The sequence below is a fragment of the Maniola jurtina genome, chromosome 8 (genome assembly GCF_905333055.1).
Source record: "Maniola jurtina chromosome 8, ilManJurt1.1, whole genome shotgun sequence".
NCBI classification, from domain to species: Eukaryota; Metazoa; Arthropoda; class Insecta; order Lepidoptera; family Nymphalidae; genus Maniola; species Maniola jurtina.
The window spans coordinates 13,208,960-13,229,713 of record NC_060036.1 but is presented as its reverse complement, the minus strand read 5'-3'; the positions used below and the strand labels follow the sequence as shown (position 1 = coordinate 13,229,713).

Sequence of the window (20,754 nt, the reverse complement as noted above, 5' to 3'; positions counted from 1 at the left end):
CATCGCAACGGAGCAATGGATGGTGGTGTTTTTCTTGCATGGATATACAGTGACCTGAAGACTGTCATAGGCTACTTTTTATCCCAAAAAATTGGAAGAGTTCCCATGGGATTATAGAAACCAAAATCCATGCTATCATCAGCATCAGATAGCTCCTCATAAAAATACGGTTCAAAGGGCTTGAGCTCTGGAATTCCGGTGTTCGTGAAACTCCGGAGTTTCGTTTGTGAAATCATGGTAATCGTGAACATAACCGGACTTTCGATTTTTATAATTTTAGAAGAAAGTCGAGGCGGTTACATATACATATAAAGGGAAATCTTACTTACTAATTTTACCAGGTCATTAAATAAAGTTACCTTTTTATTATTCTAACTGATTAGTTTTATTTCATAGAAATATTCAAATTAAACACATTATTTAATCACATACAACTTTTTAATGAAGCTTCTAAATTCCGGAACTCTGGACTTGAAACCCTTAGCATCAAAACCCGATTCCGGAGCTGAAAAAATATTCCCATTTTCAGGCCCTTGAATGGGTTTGGTAGCAACGGGATAGGACCTAAGCTACCGGTGTACACCATCTTGTGTCTCTTCTATTCATCGAATATCAGCATTTCACTAAATAAGAAGATCGTCCGTTCTTATCACTGAGAAGGACTTACTCCTCACCTAACCCTGGCTTTGTCGGGGTCGTCATTCTGGTACCTTGGGACTCCAACCGATTTCACAATATTTACTCAATGTATAAATTTGATAACAATTTTATCAAATAGTTCGCGTAGCTACTTATCTATTAAAAAACTTAATTATCTCCAAACCACAACGAAGTTTAATTATTAAAACAAACAGGAACCTTTGTTATCTAGAAGCTAGAAGCCAATAGAAAGGTCGTGATTTCTTGAATTTTAGTGGATAGGTAAGTATCTAATGTTGTACGATTTTTATTAACTTACATCCGAGGTAAAAATAACTGATTGCTACGATTATTTAAACTATAGATTCCACTATCACCACTCTTTAGCTCTTTTTAACCCCCGACCCAAAAAGAGGGGTGTTATAAGTTTAACGTGTGTATCTGTGTGTCTGTGTATCTGTGTATCTGTCTGTGGCATCGTAGCGCCTAAACGAATGAACCGATTTCAATTTACTTTTTTTTGTTTGAAAGGTGGCTTGATCGAGAGTGTTCTTAGCTATAATTCAAAAAAATTGGTTCAGCCGTTTAAGAGTTATCAGCTCTTTTCTAGTTTTCTTGCAGAAAAGAAGGTTAGATAACCGTTAGGTTCATAATATTATGTCAATTGACAAATGTCAAGCTGTCAAGAGGGACGTTGGCTAGATACATAATTATTTATTTGAAAATGATGTTTTGGAAAACTCAGATACTTTGGATCGTAGGCGCGGAATAGTCCAAGAAAATCGGTTCAGCCGTTTGAAAGTTATCAGGTCTTTCCTAGTTACTGTAACCTTAATTTGTCGGGGGTGTTATAAATTTTTAATTTACACTTGTTGTATCTAATGTTAAAAGTTAACTATTAGGTATATATAGTTAAAACTACCATATGGTAATTATGGGATACCGCAAGGTCTCAGTTCTGGGCGAACCACTACTAATACAAGTGTAAATTAAAAATTTATAACACCCCCGACAAGTGAAGATTACTGTAACTAGAAAAGAGCTGATAACTCTCAAACGGCTGAACCGATTTTCTTGGATTACAGCTAAGAACACTCTCGATCAAGCCACCTTTCAAACGAAAAAAAACTAAAGTAAAATCGGCTCATTAGTTTAGGAGCTACGATGCCACAGACAGATATACAGATACACACGTCAAACTTATAACACCCCTCTTTTTGGGTCGGGGGTTAATTAGTGATCTATAAATGACATATACCCTTATTTGACTTTGAAAGGACGGATTGAGAAGTTTCGATTAACATTGATCAATTTGTTATTAATAACAAATCAATCACTGCCAAGTCCCAAACTTTGGAGTTTATAGGTACAAAGATCCATTTTCAAGTGACATTGATACTCTATTATTATTCATCTTGTTTATTAATTAATACAGAGAGTAGGGGTAAGTCCGAACTCCAAATGGATTTTGTTGATTACAAGCACTAGATAAGTGTTCATTTGAAAATATTGAATCACTAGCTGATGCCCGTGACTTCGTCCGCGTGGATTTAGGTTTTTAGTGAGTTTTTTCTTTCGAATATTACGTTGGTAAGAAAGAGATGCGAATAACTACTCTAAAATTAAGTTGCAATCGGAATTAGTACCACTGTGTAACTCAAATTTTTGATGTATAAGTAACAAACATAAATAAATAGGGTATCTCTAGCGTCCATAAGCAACGTAAATTCAACTATTTAACGGCGTTTTGGGGATATAATTATGTAAGTCTGTTTTTACTTAATCACTTGTATCTCTTATTACTAATTTGACAGTTGACTCAACTTTAAACTCTACTACTTCTGTATGTAATCTTAATTCTGTGCTTAAAATTCATCTTTATAGTAGATATATCATTAAATGTAGATCACAATATTACAATGATGCAATAATCCTCTCGGCTTTCATAATAATCGATTTTAATAACTGGTTTTGAAAATTAATCGATTAAATAGTTATTATTTGTCAGTGCTGAGTAGATTTCCATGATGCGAGCATTAATGTACCTAAACGATTTAAATGACATGTACCTACTCCTTTATTTATAAACCGACTTCAAATAAGATAAAGTGAGAAGCCTTTTTTTGAATTTTACTAAAAAGGATTTACACTTATGAAAATAATAAAACATCCTATGAAAAAAAATGAACACAGGGTGCTATTTTTTTCATAAGTTTAAATCCATTAAGTTGTTACAGGGTGATGTGAGCAATAATGTACCTAAACCAGCAACCTAAACTTTTTTTCAGCTTTACCACATAGGGTATGTGGTACTGCTGAAAAAAACTAAATCACTATAAAAGTACAAGTAGGTATAGAACAAAATGGTTATTGGTATTTGGTTGTCTTGGTATTAGGCAGTACTAGCTGATGCCCACCACTTCGTCCGCGTGCAATGCGATTTTCAAAATCTCGTGGGAACTCTTCTATACATATAATAAAATTGTAGAAAAGTGGTGTCTGTACAATGGAAATATATAAAAAAAAAGTAGCAGGGGTTGTTATTGTATCGATGCCGAACCCGAAATTGTAATTAATTTTTTTTTTGTCTGTTTGTCTGTTTGTCTGTTTGTCTGTGTGTTTGTGCACGCTAATATCAGAAATGGCTTATTCGATTTAGATACGGTTTTCACTAATATATTGTAGTAAGCTTCACTTAACATTTAGTGTTTATTTCATGTCAATCGGTTCATAAATAAAAAAGTTATGTCAATTTAAAGAATCACGGCGAACATTTTTAACGTACAGAGTACGTTCTACACGCCTCGCGCCTGAGCGTCCGGTCACTTCCACGCGAACGAAGTCGCGGGCACAGGTAGTTCATAAATAAATTACTTTGAGCCTCAATAGCTCAACGGTTATAGGAGCGGACTGAAATCCGAAAGGTCGCGGCGGTTCAAACCCCACCCGTTGCACTATTGTCGTACCCACTCCTAGCACAAGCTTTACGCTTAGTTGGAGAGGAAAGGGGAATGTTAGTCATGATTCAAAGGGCTAATATTCTTTAAAAAAACAATTTTAAAAATGCCCTTACACTTTGGAACGCGCTAGAAATAAAATCTTCTTAATATATATCAGTACTAGCTGATGCTCGCGACTTCGTCCGCGTGGATTTACATTTTTTTAAATCCCGCGGGAACTCTTTAATTTTCCGGGATAAAAAGTAGCCTATGTGTTAATCCAGGGTATAATCTACCTTCATTATTGATTGAGTAACAAACATCCAAACATTCACACTTTCGCATATATAATATGTATTAGTAGGATTACGATTAGGATAAGTATAATACTTATAAGTTACTTGTTTCAGTCAACGACCTAACATCGTAGAGCCTCGATCTACATCTCAAGACCTGCGTTGAGGTCAACGACCGGAGGCAACCTGATATGAGTTTTGCAAGGTGATACCGCGTTAGAATGTGGGACCAAACTTATTCGGGTCACTTAATAACTACTAGGACTGTATGCTAAGTATCTATAATCCGTACAAAATGTAGTGGTTTGTGGTCAGCTATCATGTCGAAAGTACGGTTCACCCTTGGCTCACCTTTTGATATGATATTTGACACATAAATGGCGCATATTTAGGGTTTCGTACCTCAAAGGAAAAAACTTTGTTGTCTGCCTGTCTGTCCGTCTATCCATCCGTCCGTTCGTCCATCCGTCCGGTTGTCTGTCTGTCTGTCTTTTTTTAGTATTTACGTCTTACGCCAACAGAAAAGGTACAATAACGGTCAATGATTCGTTTCTTTTTTTGGATGGGAAAATATATGACGAAATCAAGTGAAGCTACATGCTCTTACCCTATGCTCGTTATGCTAGAATACTATAACATTTTGCCTTTACATCACGCGGCGTCTCGTCCATCCCTGCGCCCGGGACGCGTAAGTCTTTGGTGTACAAAATAAAAACATGTGAGCTGGCTTGGATTTATTGCATTAACAGGGCTCTCTCCGTCACTTACTCCATACAATCGTAGTCCCAATTTCATTTGAATATTAAGCAACCAAAGTCCATGAAATTTTGCAGACGTATTCTAGAAACTAATTTCTGTGCCTGTGGTGTTTTAAATTTTTCTAAAAATATGTAGTTTTAATATTACAGGGGCTCAAAAATTTGTATGTGAATTTTAAAGACCGCGTAACTTTGAAACCGAATATTTTAACGGAAATCTGGAAAACCACAGGTATAGATATTAGTTCCCGGAACGTTTCTACAAAATTCCATTGAGTATGATTCAAATGAGAGACGAACTACGTTTGTATGGAGTGACGGAGAGACCCCGCTTAACACAATTCTAATTAACAAATGAAAAAAAAAACATTATCATAATAATGTGATTATCTAAATAAAGTATACGAAAAAAAATGCACATGACTGTAACTTATGCTTTCGTAAATATTTATCAAACTAGGTGTTTTTTTCTCAAAAAAATGAATAAAACATAATTAGCTGTAGTAGTGCAAGAAAAATTGTATATTGCATCAGTTCTATTACAATAATAGGTAAATTAGTACAATAATAGTTACAGGTTAGTCTCACTCAACTTCAATGTTTGTTACATGGGTTAGAATATGCTAATTTCTGTTGATCATTTGATTATTATTTCCTTATGGTCTTTTAGTTTTAAAACAATTGTTTTTTCCATGTTGAGAAATAGTGATAAAACTCAAGTGACACATTCACATTCACATTGACCGCACTTGGTGTATGCATTCGGCGAAGTGAACGTGAACTTCGAATATTTTAACTGAGATCTGGAAAACCACAGACATAGATATTAGTTTCTAGAATATGTCTGCAAAATTTCATGGACTTTGGTTGCTTAATATTCAAATGAAATTGGAACTACGATTGTATGAAACGAGTGACGGGGAGAGCCCTCTTAAACGTAGTATTTGCACGGTCATCATTGCAGTAGATTTTTTTACGTCAAACATAATATTCAAACGTAGACAAAAAATTAATACTTACCCACTGAATTCTTGTATTAACATGTTGACCTACATATTTTTTACCCACAGATCACTGTGTTTACTACATTTTATACCAATGAATTTTAAATACTGGACAAGTTCATAGTATGACCGATATGGCATAGTGTCATCTACTTGTTTTGCTTTGGGTCTATATTATTATGTAAAAGCGTGCTTAGAAAAATAACTTAGGCAGGTGAACACTAGTGTCAGTTAATTTAAAAACAACAACGTTGCAGGTCTCCAGCTGGTTTGAAAACCGCAATATTGTTTCGATAATTTTGAATCAAGCTGCACGTGTTTACAGTACCTAGGGACCTACCTATCTAAAGTATTTCTAAGCACGCTTTTGGCTTTTACATAAAATTAAAGAAAGCGGAAGGGGTGTACTTATTAAATAAATTAAATACACATAATACCTGATATCATAGTGTATGTGTATGTATAATAATAAATTTTCAAAAGTAAATAATAGAGGAATAAAAGAGAACGCGTTCTGATCTAAGTGATGTCTCGGAAGCTTCCACGAAGATAATTCAGCTTCCGGAAGATATCCCAGCTTTTACTATTCAGAGAACTTTCCCAAACATTCATTTTCCCCAATCCCACGTTTTAGTGCGACCGGAGAATTCGCCTAGTTCCTTGTAATAGGCCTTTTGGGGTGAATTGGAGGCTCGATTAGGCTTAATGACTGTTGAAATGACTTTATTAAGTACTGAAGTCATAGCTCCCATCGATGGAGGTAAGCACCCTTAAATACGACTTTTGACTTGTAGTTTGATGTTCAGTTTGGTATTTTTTTTACCTATCTGCGGCAAAACCAAAAGGAAGGGTTTTGATTTTAGTAGTCTATGTATGCATGTATGTATGTATTTATGTATGTATGTACGTATGTATGATATGCCCACCGTAGTGCCTAAACTTCTGGGCCGATTTTGCTGAATGAGGTGTCAATTGATTCGTTATAGAAGTGTAAATTAAAAATTTATAACACCCCCGACAAGTGAAAGTTACAGTAATAACTAGAAAAGAGCTGATAACTTTCAAACGGCTGAACCGATTTTCTTGAATTATGGCTAAGAACACTCTCGATCAAGCCACCTTTCAAACAAAAAAAACTAAATTAAAATCGGTTCATTAGTTTAGGAGCTACGATGCCACAGACAGATACACAGATACACAGATACACACATACACACGTCAAACTTATAACACCCCTCTTTTTCGGTCGGGGGTGAAAAATAAACCGTTACTTGCCCGTTGCACTCGCAAACTTAAAAGCCCAACGACAAAACTATGCCAATTAAATACACTCGCGTCTCGTTGCTCGCCAACTCGTTACTAGTTTCTAGCTCAACTCGTTTCCTGCTAACCGTCGGCGATTGGACAGCTGTCTTATAAGCAAAAACATAAATAGTAACATAAGTGACTGCAGCATAACGCTAACTCAAAATAAGAGCACAGTAACTAAGTAAGGACAAGTTCGTAACAAGTTGGTAAGTATATGGTTAATGAACATAGGTTGGGTAGGTATATAGCGACAAGACCGTTGGCAACTTTTCTATCTTCCTCGCAGAGATCCATCATTCACGGAGCTGCGGTCGCGGTAATACATGGGACGAAGTTTTAATGCTCTTTTAGATGTTTTAGTTACTTTATTTATGTTATTATAATACCTACATATCATGGTTTGGAATACTCTTCCGCGATCTGTGTTTCCTACCAATTACAATCCGGGTATCTTTAAAACAAAAGTGAATATAGGCATCTTCTAGGCAAACGCGTCCCGTCTTAGGCCACATCACCACTTTCCATCAGGTCATTGTGGTCAAGCGCTTAACTATAATGAATAAAAAAAAACGTGACGTACACGACTTCATCGCAAAAACTCGTTCTCCTGATGGCGCTGAAAACACTCGCTCGTCGCACTCTCACACTCGTTTCGCATTGCTCTCGTTCCTAGTTTCTAGCTCAACTCATTTCTCGCTAATCTTTTAAATGATAATTTTAATTTTTTAAATCGTCAAAGTTTAAGGGTGTCTGGCAGGGGGTTGCCACGCAAAATTTTATACGTCTTTGTTACCTCTTATCTGCCAAAGTCACCATGATCAAAACTTTATAGTAAGTGTAGCTGATCGTTCGCCGCTGTGTTGGGGATAATGCTCAGAGAAACTTTCAGTTTTTATAATATAATGAAGGCCCAGCCCTTACGCGCTCTTAGACTTTAGTCCATTAGATAAGAATAGAATTAGAATTCTAGATTTTGAACATAATCAAACTAACTAGCGCCATCTATTTTATATACATCTAACTACAATTAAATTGAATATCAGCGCCATCTACCTTACTAACCGTATATTAGTATATAGAAAAGTCACTAACAACGCCATCTATAAAACATACAAAGCTAAGAAAAGTTTCATAACTTTCCCGCTAGATGGCACATTAAATTTGTTTAATGTGCCAAGGGAGATATTATAATTTAATAAAAAAAATATTTGGAAATGCATATTATTATTTTTTTGAAATTGTATACTTACAATAATTTTACTCATAATTACATAAGAAAATATTATAATAGTTCTACATAAACGATGATCACGTACTTATAACTAGGCGGGTTCTTACTTTTAATAGTGTTTGTTTGTTTTAAAATGCATGCATGCAAGCTCATTAGTTTTTCTATTGCGATTAATCACGGTTGACCGCGGCTAACCGGGTCACAGGTTACATTCTCACTTGAGTTACCCTTATAAAGGGGGTATTTTCAGCGATGTAAAACCACTGTATTATTAACGCCTAGGATAGGGTGGAAATATGTCAAGTGACGATTCCCTGTAGGTACTAATTTTTTTTTTTTTGATGATACGATAGCTCTTTTTAAGTGAAAGAGAGGAAGAAAAAGTTTATGATATAAAATTAATCAGTTATTTTATGCATTATGTTGAATGTTCATATTTTAGTAGTTTAATGGTCATATTTTTTTAATTTGCTGACTTAGACGCTTGATTTTTTTACAGCAGCTGCGAGGAACTGTATCATATTTTTAAATGTAAATAGACTAAATGTTTGATATTAATCTTCCACGCGTTCCTGAGAACAAGAGTCTTTATAGACAGACAGACAGACGACAACAAAGTGATCTTATAAAGGTTCCTTTTCATGGTTCCATAGTCCATACCCGAAGTACTTACTCTGTCTGTTAGCGAGCAGCTGTAGGTACATGTATCTCATGAATCGTAACAGGTAGAGGGTTGAAATTTTCACAGTGCTATAACAACAAAACAAAAAAAAAAAAAAAAAAAAAATATAAACAGAAAATGGCTGCCATGGAAATTTAAAAAAAAATGAGAAAGTGTTGAATTAATGAAATGAATTTCTTGTACTCTTGTACGGGGCCCTTCGTGTAAGAGTCTTTATCGCACTTGACTGGTTTTATTTTTTGAGATACGGAACCCTAGAAAAATATCGCTCTTTTAATCAGAGCAGATATTTATTAGCAACTCATCGCTTTGTGTTCAATTTCCCACGGGAAATAATGTTGCTACCTTTTACCTATCTATTAAATATTTAAACGAAGCAGCCGTGCGTGATCTTTGGTAATTTTTTCTGTCATTCGATTTTTTTTTTTTCAGAGTGGAGTCAGACCTTTCATTTGCAGTGAATCATTTTTAGTGAAAGAATAATGAACAGTAGTTAATCATCACAAAATCAGCAATGAAAGATAAATTAAAAAGATCGAAGCTTCATAATATCTCAATTAATTTGTAGATTTATTGAAATGAAAATGAAACAAATGAATCAATATACATTAATTACTGTATAGGTTATTTATTCTACTTTACGGTAGATCTTCGGGTATTTACTTAAAAATAACTATGATAAAAAAATATTAATCAAATTCACAGATTTCTAAAAGCTCTTTTCACGAATTATATGTAGGTGCAGCGCCCCTGGCGGTTACGAGGTAAACTATAATAATATCGTAGGCTGCTACGGCTGGCCAACTTACATCCATGCTATTTTTTTTAATTTACAGACTAATACTAATATATACTAATATTTTAAAATATGAACGTGTCTCGAAGGTCTTCTGTTTGTCTGCCTGTTACCTTTTTACGGCTCGTTAGCTTAACCAGTTTTGACATTTGTAACAGATATCGGGGACGGACATAGGCAATGATATTAGAAGTTTTCTTTTAATATCATTGGACACAGGCAATTTTTTATTTCGGATAATCAAGAGTTACCATGGGATTTTTAATACCTTAAATTCGCGGTTATTACCTTAATCACGCGGGCATTAAGGTGTGTAGATACTTTAAGTATTTTGTGATATAACTCCAATTCATAAGTTTTCATCAGTAGAAAAAAAACCAGGCCAAGTGCGCGTCGGACTCGCACATCAAGGGTTCCGTCACATCGTACAGGGATATATCACTTTTATGTACAACACGCAAATTAAGGACGGACAGCGCCATCTATACGAGATTTAGTAAATTAAATATTTGTTCGTGAACATATACCTACCTATTAATTTTTTTGTGATGTAACAACAGATTCACGGTTTTCGGATTTGTCCCTTACAAGACATTGCTACCTGCCAAACATGATTCTAGGTCAACGGGAAGTAGGTACCTACCCCATAACTTTTGATTCCTTTTTCTTGTCAGACACAGACAAGTTTAGTGATCCTATAAGGGTTCCTTTTTCATTTTGAGGTGCGGAGCCCTAAAAATTACGTATTCTATCCAGACCCCGGGTCATTTTGTAGGTCATGACAAATACCTATTCTTCGTAGCTGGGAATTCCACGTCACCTGAACTATGTAGTGGCATTCTTGCAATCGATATCAGTGACTGCAGTACGCAATAGTCATTATGCGCTGGTTAGGAATCCGTGGCGCATACAAAAGGATTAATAATGTAAGGCTTCTATGCAACCTATATCACAGCTTCTGCCTATTATTAAGGCTATTACTAGACTAGCTTTTGCCCGCAACTTAATCCGCGTGATTTAACTTATCCATACTAATATTATAAATGCGAAAGTGTGTCTGTCTGTCTGTCTGTCTGTTACGTTTCCACGGCCCAACCGCTGAACCGATTTTAATGAAATTTGGTACAGACTTGGGATAAATCCCGGGGAAGGACATAGGCTACCTTTATCCCGGAAAATCATAGAGTTCCTGCGGGATTAAAAAAATTGAAATCCACGCGGGCGAAGCCGCGGGCATCCCCCTAGCCTAATATTCAGGGACTAGCTGTGCCCGCGACTTCGTTCGCGTGGAATAGCTCTCAGCGCGCTTTATATAATAGCCACGGACGCTCAGGCGCGAGGCGTGTAGTACGTACCTACTCTGTACGTTTAAAATGTTCGCCGTGATTTTTAAATTGACATAACTTTTTTATTTATGAACCGATTGACATGAAATAAACACTAAATGTTAAGTGAAGCTTGCTACTATATATTAGTGAAAACCGTATCTAAATCGAATAAGCTGTTTCTGATATTAGCGTGCACAAACACACAGACAAACAGACAAAAAAAAATTAATTACAATTTCGGGTTCAGCATCGATATAATAACAACCCCTGCTACTTTTTTTGTATGGCAGCGTTTTGAGATGTAAGTTGTCAGTCAGTCAGTTTATCTTTTTATACATCCATCCATCCATCCATCAGCCTGTATGCGTCCACTGCTGGACATAGGCCTTTCCAAGAGCGCGCCACCACACACGGTCCTCCGCCTTCCTCATCCACCCGCTCCCCGCCACCTTCTTCAGGTCATCGGTCCAGCGGGCTGGAGGTCGTCCCACACTGCGCTTACCGGTACGCGGTCTCCACTCCAGAACACTTTTTATACATACTTACCTAAAGCCTTATAGGTATAGAATATAGTAAATCAGTATGTTCCGCTATTTTACATTGAAAACGACGTCTCTACTGAATCGAATAAAACAAACCTGACGAAGCATTTTTGGTATCCGTATGAGTACACCGAGATCTATCTAAATGGAAAAATATTTTCCCAAAAAGCTCCATCGGGTCCCGTTTGTATGTTGTGTTTCACTTTATTTTACTTTCAGTTATTTCCAGTTTAGGTATTGACTTTAATCAAATGTTTTGGATTTACAACAAAAATTTTAATATTTGGTTTTGTTCGTATAATGAAAAGCATGATAAAAAACCGGCCAAGTGCGAGTTGGACTCGCACGAGAAAGGTTCCGTGCCATTGCACCTACAAGATATTAAGACTTTACATACTTTTTAATTTTTACTATTAATTTGTCACTATAGCGATTTTCCGGGATTAAAAGCCTATGTCCTTCCCCGGGATGTAAGCTAACTCTGTACCAAATTTCATCAAAATCGGTTAAACTGTTGGACTATGAAAAGGTAGCAGACAGACAGACAGACGGAAAGACAGACACACTTTCACATTTATAATATTAAGTATGGATGGATAATCGGTGGCATGTTCATCCTTTACTTCTTCCACGTGGATTTGGGTTTTTGAATCCGGTGTGAACTTTTGATTTTTTATGATTATGGATGCACAGCCCTATCTTTATGGATAGCAAGTTACGTCTAAATCAGTTAAATGGAAAAGACGTACTCGTAAGTACCCACATTTGCATTTTGTAATATTGGTAGATATGAATTTTACATGATCTGATGAAGTACGAGAGAGTTTCACGAGATGTTCAAAGTTAGCTTCAATTTTATGAAGTTCAAATTGTGTTTCGAAGTAATTTTCACCTTAACAGAATGTTTAACAATGAATTAAGGGTGCAATTTATCTGACTAGATACGTTGAATTTTGAAAAGTCTGACTTAGGTTGAAATCTATAGAGCGCACTTTGATTTTGCTTAAGTTACAGTTAAAACGAGACAGAATTATGCCAGCGGTACAACGCTGTCTCGTTTTAACAGTGTCTTAAGTCTAAGCAAAGTCAGAGTGCGCTCTTTAGATCTCAGCCTAAGACTTTAGAACTTACGGTCGGTCGTGCGAATACGTACGAAAAGACACGAACAGTCCCGACCCTTCAAGTATACTTCAGTTTTTCTTAGTTCCATAGGTGAACGTAGCTTCTCACTGGAATGCGTAAGAGCCGCACTCTATAGGGATATCAATTTATGTGCACTATAATATATTTTTTTTAATTAAAAAAGAATATTAGCCATGTTAAATGACTAATATTCCCCTTTCCTCTCCAACTAAGCGTCAGGCTTGTGCTAGGAGTAGGTACGACAATAGTGCAACGGGCGGGGTTTGAACCGTCGACCTTTCGGTTTTCAGTCCACTCCTTTACCGGTTGAGCTATTGAGGCTTTTATATATAATATATGCGGCATATACGTCCTTGTTATTGCGAACTGAAAATAAAATCACAATACAAGTAAAAAACCTAACTCCGGAAGGTCTAAACCACTTGGCTAATTGCGTTTCTTACGCGTTTCTCACAAGTGGTTCTCTTTTTTACTTTTTACTGTCTATAAACTTTATCGAATTCGGTGCAGCCATTCTTAACTACAGACATGATATAAATTAAAAATACCAATACAAAATTACCTGTGACAAATATCCTGATTTCCTAATATTTTGGTCATCACTCTGGTACGACGATAAAGCGTTTTTATCAAAACAAAACACATAACCGAATTATAAAGACATTATTAGGTTAACCACTCACAAAATCCTTAACAAAGTCAATGACCACATAACACTGCTTAGCTTTACTAAATCTCAAAGCACTTACAACCGTCCTACTAAATTATACATTGTTCTAAATTATAAAATTTCCCAAAACCTATAAGCTTTGCTCGAATGTATAATTTACCGCAAAGCGTTGAGACAGTATTTGGGGTATACGTCTGGGTGCAATGCGCATGTCTACTCCATTTGGTAGTGATGCGAAAATACTCGTAGCTGATTGTTTTATCGATGCAGGAACTGATAATATTACTAACTCTACTAGCGGAAGACAAAGCGATATAACGGCTGCTATAGGTACACATACTATTCGCTGTAAAGACATCACTAGTCATTACCGATACTGTCACCGTCTATAATAATATAAACTAGTAAGGTGCGTCTATCTGCTTTAGCGGACCGCCTAGAGGTCGCTGTGAGGAAGAGGGGTCCACTTTAACAACTGTTGATGACTGTTGGGCACCTTTGGGTAACGTTGAGCACCGTTGGGTACTATTGGCACCATTGAGCATCGTTGGCACCATTGCCCACCGTTGGGCACCGTTAGCCACCTTTGGGTACCCGGGGGCCGTTGAGCTTCACCATCTTGGACTTCCTAGCGGCAAACTGAAAAATCTTCCATACATAACAAATCTTGCAAAAAACCATATCCAAGTCATAGTACATATTTCCTTACTTCTACACTTTTTAATATTCGTCACATAATATGGACCAACAGATCCAGCCATCTTGATTTTTTCTGCTCATCAAGTAGACTTTCAGATTCTGATCGTTTTCTACCAAAAAACCACTCTTCTCTATGTTCTGTATGCTTTAACGTTTAAACTATATGAGTGATTTCCATTATAAGTATTAATTTTTGCGACTATGCTTACGTATTTAGTCGATGTAATCCTGACTAATTCTGTATGTTCTCCTACGGATTTCTACGTATCTTTCGGTGTCCCTCAGAGAGACACCCAACACAGCTAGAGACAACCCATAGCTTTAACCCCTATATCGATATAATCCTTCCCCATCCCTATTCTCGAGACGCCGTAGTCCGCGGCCGGAGCTCCCAAACCGCGCCCGCGTTTTCACATTTTGCATTTTTCCAGTATAAATGAGTAAAAATTAACTATTAGTGACAGTGTGGCAATAGGTGCAGGGGATTTTGACACATGTGGCAGAAGGGAATAAGGTTCGATACAGCGTGGCATAAGCCTGGGTAGTTCAGTTTTCCTTTGTGCGACGGAATGACAGGGTGAGTTTTCAGCATTTTCTTTTTTTTGTTTGTTAGTAAACTAAGGGTGCTGGTATTAGTAGTTTTATAGTAGTAGTTTTATAAGGAAATCCACTTTTCAAAAAATCGTTTAAGTTTATGTAAGTATTGACTAGAATTTATTCGCGACTTCGTTTGTGTAGCTACAAGTACAAGTAAAGCTTACCTTTAAGATACGCGTAACGACTACTAAGAAAAAGAACAGATTTCTTTTATCTTAGTTCTATACCTATTTATTTTAAGCTTATGATTTTGTCCAAGGCTATATTATACTAAATATTTAAGCGTTCCCAAGATGTGTTCTGGGGGACACATTTAACATAATATACATGTTTTGAAAATAATTCCAAAGTGCATAATAACAAAAGCACAAACCTTTTGTTATTATTTTGCAATGCTACATTTATCAATTAGGTAATAAGTAAAATAAATTTATAAATGTTGGGTATTTAAACGTGTCTTTCAGCTTTCAACATTCCACCTATTTCGCGTTTGATTTTGAAAGCTTTATATAAAAGTAAGATGTCTACCGAATTTCAGGCTACTATTTTTAGGAGATCCCACATCATTCGTAATTTAAATTTTCCTATCAGTCAGTAATGTATCTAGTGTATCTGACTAGATTAACCTAAGCTAAAAATACTGAGAGCTTTTTCATAAGTTTTTAGAATCTTAACTTGTGAAAGAGCTCCCAGTAGGTATTAAAAAAAAATATTATATAGGTACATTCGCTCAGTAATAGCATATTTAGACCTCCTAGACGCAGTAGTGTCCTGTGGTCTTATAAGTGGGAGGTCCTAGTTTCAACTATCGATAGACGATAAGCCAATTTTGAAATCCAAATTCTAGATTGGGATTTCAAAATTGGCTTTGGTCCTGTTTTTGACGGAAGTCTGTAGTAACCACTTAACGGCAAGGCCGTACTCCCAATAGATTTAACGTTCCCTTACGATGCCGCGTAGAAACCGATTAAGGTGGGTTTAATATAACCACCATACCTACCCCTTCTTAGCATGGTACCATCATAGGCTCCATTATCACTTACCACTAGGGAGGCTACTGCCGTAGTTAGACAGCTACAATGTGACGATCTCTATCACCTCTGATTGGCTGATACTCTCTCGCTATTGGCTGAAATGCATGTCGCAACATCTATACCATAAATTCAGTCAATCACAATGAATGAGATTGTAGCAATGATTGATGCAGCTTCTTCGTAATCGGCCAGTTTTTGAAATTGCAGTCAAGCACTAAATCTTGGAAACGCATCATATTTTCGGTGAAAAGCCGTTTAATTTGTGTTTGAGCTGTAGCTGATGTAAAATCATGTCATTGTCATACTATCTTCATTAAAACTGCAAAGGTCAAGTTATTCTGTGAATAAGAATTTCATTGGTGTTTCCTATTTATCTTTTATTGCCGTTTCCTTTTTAACTTGCTTCTTAATTTAGGTAATCTTTATACTGATTCTCATACGGAATGACTCAAGAAATGTCTCAAGATTTTTGTTGTTTATTTGAGTTTATGGCTGTACCCAATTTTTATGCCGAACGATCACTGACCTGTATCTACTAATGCAAGTAGGTACGCTAGACCTGCGATTGCCAACCTGTTACCCGGGATGTAAGCTAACTCTGTACTAAATTTCATCAAAACTGGTTAAACTGTTGGACCGTGAAAACGTAGCAGACAGACAAACAAACAGACAGACACACTTTTGCATTTATAATATTAGTATGGATAACATTAGGTAGGTACATATTATGAGAGATAGGAAGCTTGGAAGTTTTCCGCAGCTGTCAAATTCGAAGGTCGCCATTAGCTTTCTTTGCCCAACACATACACTTTCAGCGCATACATTTGTGTTTGGGCAGGAAATTGATCTTTTCCTGGTAGTGATAGTAATTCGTACAATGCAGAGATTTCTATAGAAGTTTATGTATTTTATGGAATAAGTTTTGATTCTACATGAATGTAGTTCTTGGTGTATTTTACCTCGATCATTAATTTATTGTCTCTATATACCTACCTATACTAGACCGTGCCTACCATGTCATCTTCAATTAGGTTTTAAAAATCTCGTGAGAACTCTTTGTGTTACCTAGGGTCGGTTCCAACGCTGCGTTTTTCGGTGTGACTTCACCATATAGTACCTACCTTGGGAGTTGGGACTCCAATGTCTATCGGCTTTTTACCCGTCTACGGCAAAGCCAAAAGGAAGGGTTACGATTTTAGCAGTCTATGTATGTAAATATGTATGTATGTAGGTATGTTATCGTTATTCGGGTGACATAGACTACTTTTTATGCGAAAAAATCGACGAATGGTACATCCAAAAAAGTGTGTGGGTCTCCAAAAATTTTTTTTGCTATTGTATCAAGTGGGATATCAAATGAAAGAGGAAAAAATTCTGAGTTCATAAATATGAATAGAATATAGTGCAATGTTAAAATACACCGAGCGACAAACAATTTTACTAAGTATCGCCAGTTCGCGGGAAGTACTCGTAGGTACTTAGTCGGGTTTTAGTGCTGTTTAGCTTTATCTTGTTGAACTATGTATCCTACATATTATATCACTTCAGTTTCGCAACCCATTAAGTTACTCGTATATCGATTGTCGATTACTCTGGTTCTTCTACGGATTTTCTCATTTCTGATTTTATCATAGAGAAACGCCAAGCATAGATAGCTCTCTTCATTGACCGCTGAGTGACTCTGAGGTTGAAATCTAATTTTTTTTTATTTTTTTTTACTAACTATAGTCAAGCGCTTGGCTTGACCACAATTACACCTGATGGAAAGTGATGATGTGGTCTAAGATGGGACGCGTTTACCTAGAAGGTGCCTATTCACTCTTGTTTAAAGATATCCGGATTGTAATTGATAGGAAACACAATAAAATTAGCAAAATCAAAGTGTGCTCTAGCTCTTGACTTTGCTTAGACCTTAGTTTCAATTAAAACGAGACAGGTTTATGCCAGCGGTATAACGCTGTCTCGTTTTATCAGAGTCAGAGTCAAAGTTCACCCTATAGATCTCAGCCTGAGCTTTTTTATGAGTGATGAGACCCATCATCATCGGCAACATGTATTGTTGGAAGATTTTGGTCTTTATAAGCACTGAGGAGTACAGAGAACTGAAAACCAGAGAAATATACCCGCGGGATAACTTACTGCGTCATAGAAAGGTCATGAAAACTTCATCTTATCCTTAGCGAGTCGTTGCCAGCTGTTACTAGTCGACTCTCATTGTTAAATATTAAATCGGTAGGCTTAGTATAAGATTTTAGATCTCAGCAACGTTGATAGTATTCGAGAGTTAAAACACTTCAACGCAAAAGTAAAATATCCCTTAACTGCCTTGTTTTAATTTTCAAGGTTGTCCAAATATCTACAGCCAGCACTCCAAGCGGAAACGTTGCGATATTAAAATTGATGGTACTGAATTTTTTCACTTTAAGGACTGATTTTTCAATTGTCAAATAACTTTTAGCTAATAATTGTCAAATAACTTATTTTTTTAAAGGAAATCTGACAAAACGTCAAAATTCCTCACATAAAAGTTATTTGACGATTGAAAAATCGGTCCTTAATCGAGAATTTTATGGCCCATTTGACTTTGACGTTATTTGTCTGACTCTCGAATTGTATCAACGTTGGTGAAAAGAATAATCTCATACTAAGCCTACTGGCGCTTTGAAAATGTTAACGGCAGTGGCGTGTGGACTCTGCATTGCCTGCAACATTACGATTTCCTCCACTAATATTCACATTTTCTTTAATCTTGATGAGTTTTATGTAGATTCTTGTAGGTAGTTGTTTGCCTTTCATGCTGTGTATTTTTATCACCCACTAGCTGACGCCCGCGACTTCGTCCGCGTGGATTTAGGTTTTTCGAAATCCCGTGGGAACTCTTTGGTTTACATGTGCTAATCCAGGATATTATCTATCTCCATTCCGAATTTCAGCCAAATCCGTCCAGTGGTTTTTGCGGAAGGAGTAACAAACATACACACACACAAACTTTCGCCTTTATAATATTAGTTGTGAAGTGTGGTTACTGCCCATATTATAAATGCAAAAGTGTTTGTTTGCTGGTTTGTCCTTCAATCATGTCGAAATGGAACAATAGATTGATGTGATTTTTTGCACTGTATGGTTAAAGACTTGGAGAGTGACATAGGCTTACTTTTATCCAGGAAAATCAAGGATTTCAACGGGATTGTTAAAACCTAAGTCCATACGGACGAAGTTGTGGGCATCATCTAAGTAGGTACCTAAGTAGTTCTTAATATTATTAGATACTAGCTGATGCTCGCGACTTCGTTCGCGTGGATATAGGTTTAAAAAAAATCCCGTTGAAACTCTTAAACTTTTTGGGATAAAAAGTAGCCAATGTGTTAATCCAGGTTATGATCTATCTCCGTTTAAAATTTCAGCTAAATCCGTCTAGTAGTTTTTGCGTGAAAGAGTAACAAACATATACACATTTACACAACAACACAAACTTTCACCTTTATAATATTAAGTGTGATAAATGCGAAAATACCTATATACAAATAATCTTATGAGATTAAGATAGTTTATGAATTAAAAAAAATTGAAGATTGCTGGTTTTTTTAATGACGGCAATTATTTGGAAGAATGACCATCTTTGTTCCCCAAATGGCGATTTTAGTATTACATCCTTAAGCGCCCGAACATTGGCCGTTGGCAGAGCGCCAACTGGCATTCCACTGGTCTGTGAGAACTAGGGCAGTGTACAAGACGTATATTTAACAAACTACATGAACTAACATGTTCGATGCTAATTATATCGTGTTTACAATCAGGCTAAAGATAATCATCATCATCATCATCATCAGCCTGTGGAGGTCCACTGCTGGACATAGGCCTTCCGTAAAGAGCGCCACCACACCCGGTCCTCAGCCTTCCTCATCCAGCCACTTCCCGCCAGCCGCTTAATATCATCGGTCCATCGTGCTGGAGGGCGTCCCACACTACGTTTGCTTAATCGCGGTCTCCACTCAAGGACTTTCCGATAAGATCTAAAGATAATACAAGTACATAATATGGAAGGTCATATATTAAAAGCAAGAGTGAATAGACATCTTCTAGGCGAGCACACTCCAACCTAGGTCCTAGATAGACTTCATCTCATTATTGTTATCAAACGCAAACTTTTATCACGCAATAAAAAAAATCTGCACTTGTCAAATATATTTTGCAGAATCAGAGTAGGAATCTAGACCACCCTTAGTAAAATACGCCATTAATCAACTCTTTTGCGCCATTTAATTTTTTATTGCATCATCCTTTGCGACTCCTGCGAAAATGCGCTAGCAGTCGTTTGGCAGGAATCGCCGTGGCTTCTGCCAAATGGAAAATAGTATTTATACTGCGTGATGTTTGAAATATACTGGGCCTTTTTTGGTGCGTGAACTAAATCTTTAGGACTAAGTACATAGGTTTTTTTTCTCTCCTCGTCTGGCTTTACAAAGATTAGCCAATGTCAATTTTGTAGTTATTTGTAACAAGTTAGTTAAACTATACAAATATGGACCCCGTCTGTGCCGGCGCTCGACGACATACGCACGGCACCCCCTTAGAGCGCTTTCATTCTTTCTTTCTTTCTTTCTTTCTCTTCACTCTAAAAAGGCTGAGCACGCCCGCCAGCTAACACCAACACAGACGAAGTCCTACCAGTGCATAAGTTAATGTTAGGCTCAACCCAGGTATAATCTACTCTTGACTATGTTTTTTTTAAATGTATCTTATGTATGTATGTATCTTAAGAAAGTGGTCAGAAATAGAAAGATTATTATTCAAATAAACTATTACAAGAGCTTTCGAACTTAAAACTATCATACACGTTATGTGTTTTTTAAATAAAAAAACTTCACCTCTTCAAACTTATGTTAAAAGTTTTCCTGTATTGGAAGCTGGGGAAATAATACTTTGAATTGATTATATTATTAAGCATTTTTTTGTTCAGGCTAGTTAATAGTTTTTCTAACTTTCTTCATGATTTTTTTAAATACTTACTGCATAGAAAATAATGAAATTCACTTTTAGTGTAAGCTTTATAAATATATAATTTTTATCGATTCTTTCCTTGTCTCG

General features: G+C 36.5%; 1 protein-coding gene across 4 annotated transcripts in view; it reads left to right on the top strand.

Moving 5' to 3' along the window:
* Positions 1-14,390: 14,390 nt before the first annotated feature.
* Positions 14,391-20,754, top strand: part of LOC123867321 — a 62,797-nt gene continuing 56,433 nt past the window's right edge. For all 4 annotated transcript variants that reach the window (XM_045909308.1, XM_045909307.1, XM_045909310.1 and 1 more), the window contains exon 1: positions 14,391-14,612. The gene's annotated coding sequence lies outside the window, so the exon portion shown is untranslated. The remainder of the gene's footprint in view (positions 14,613-20,754) is intronic.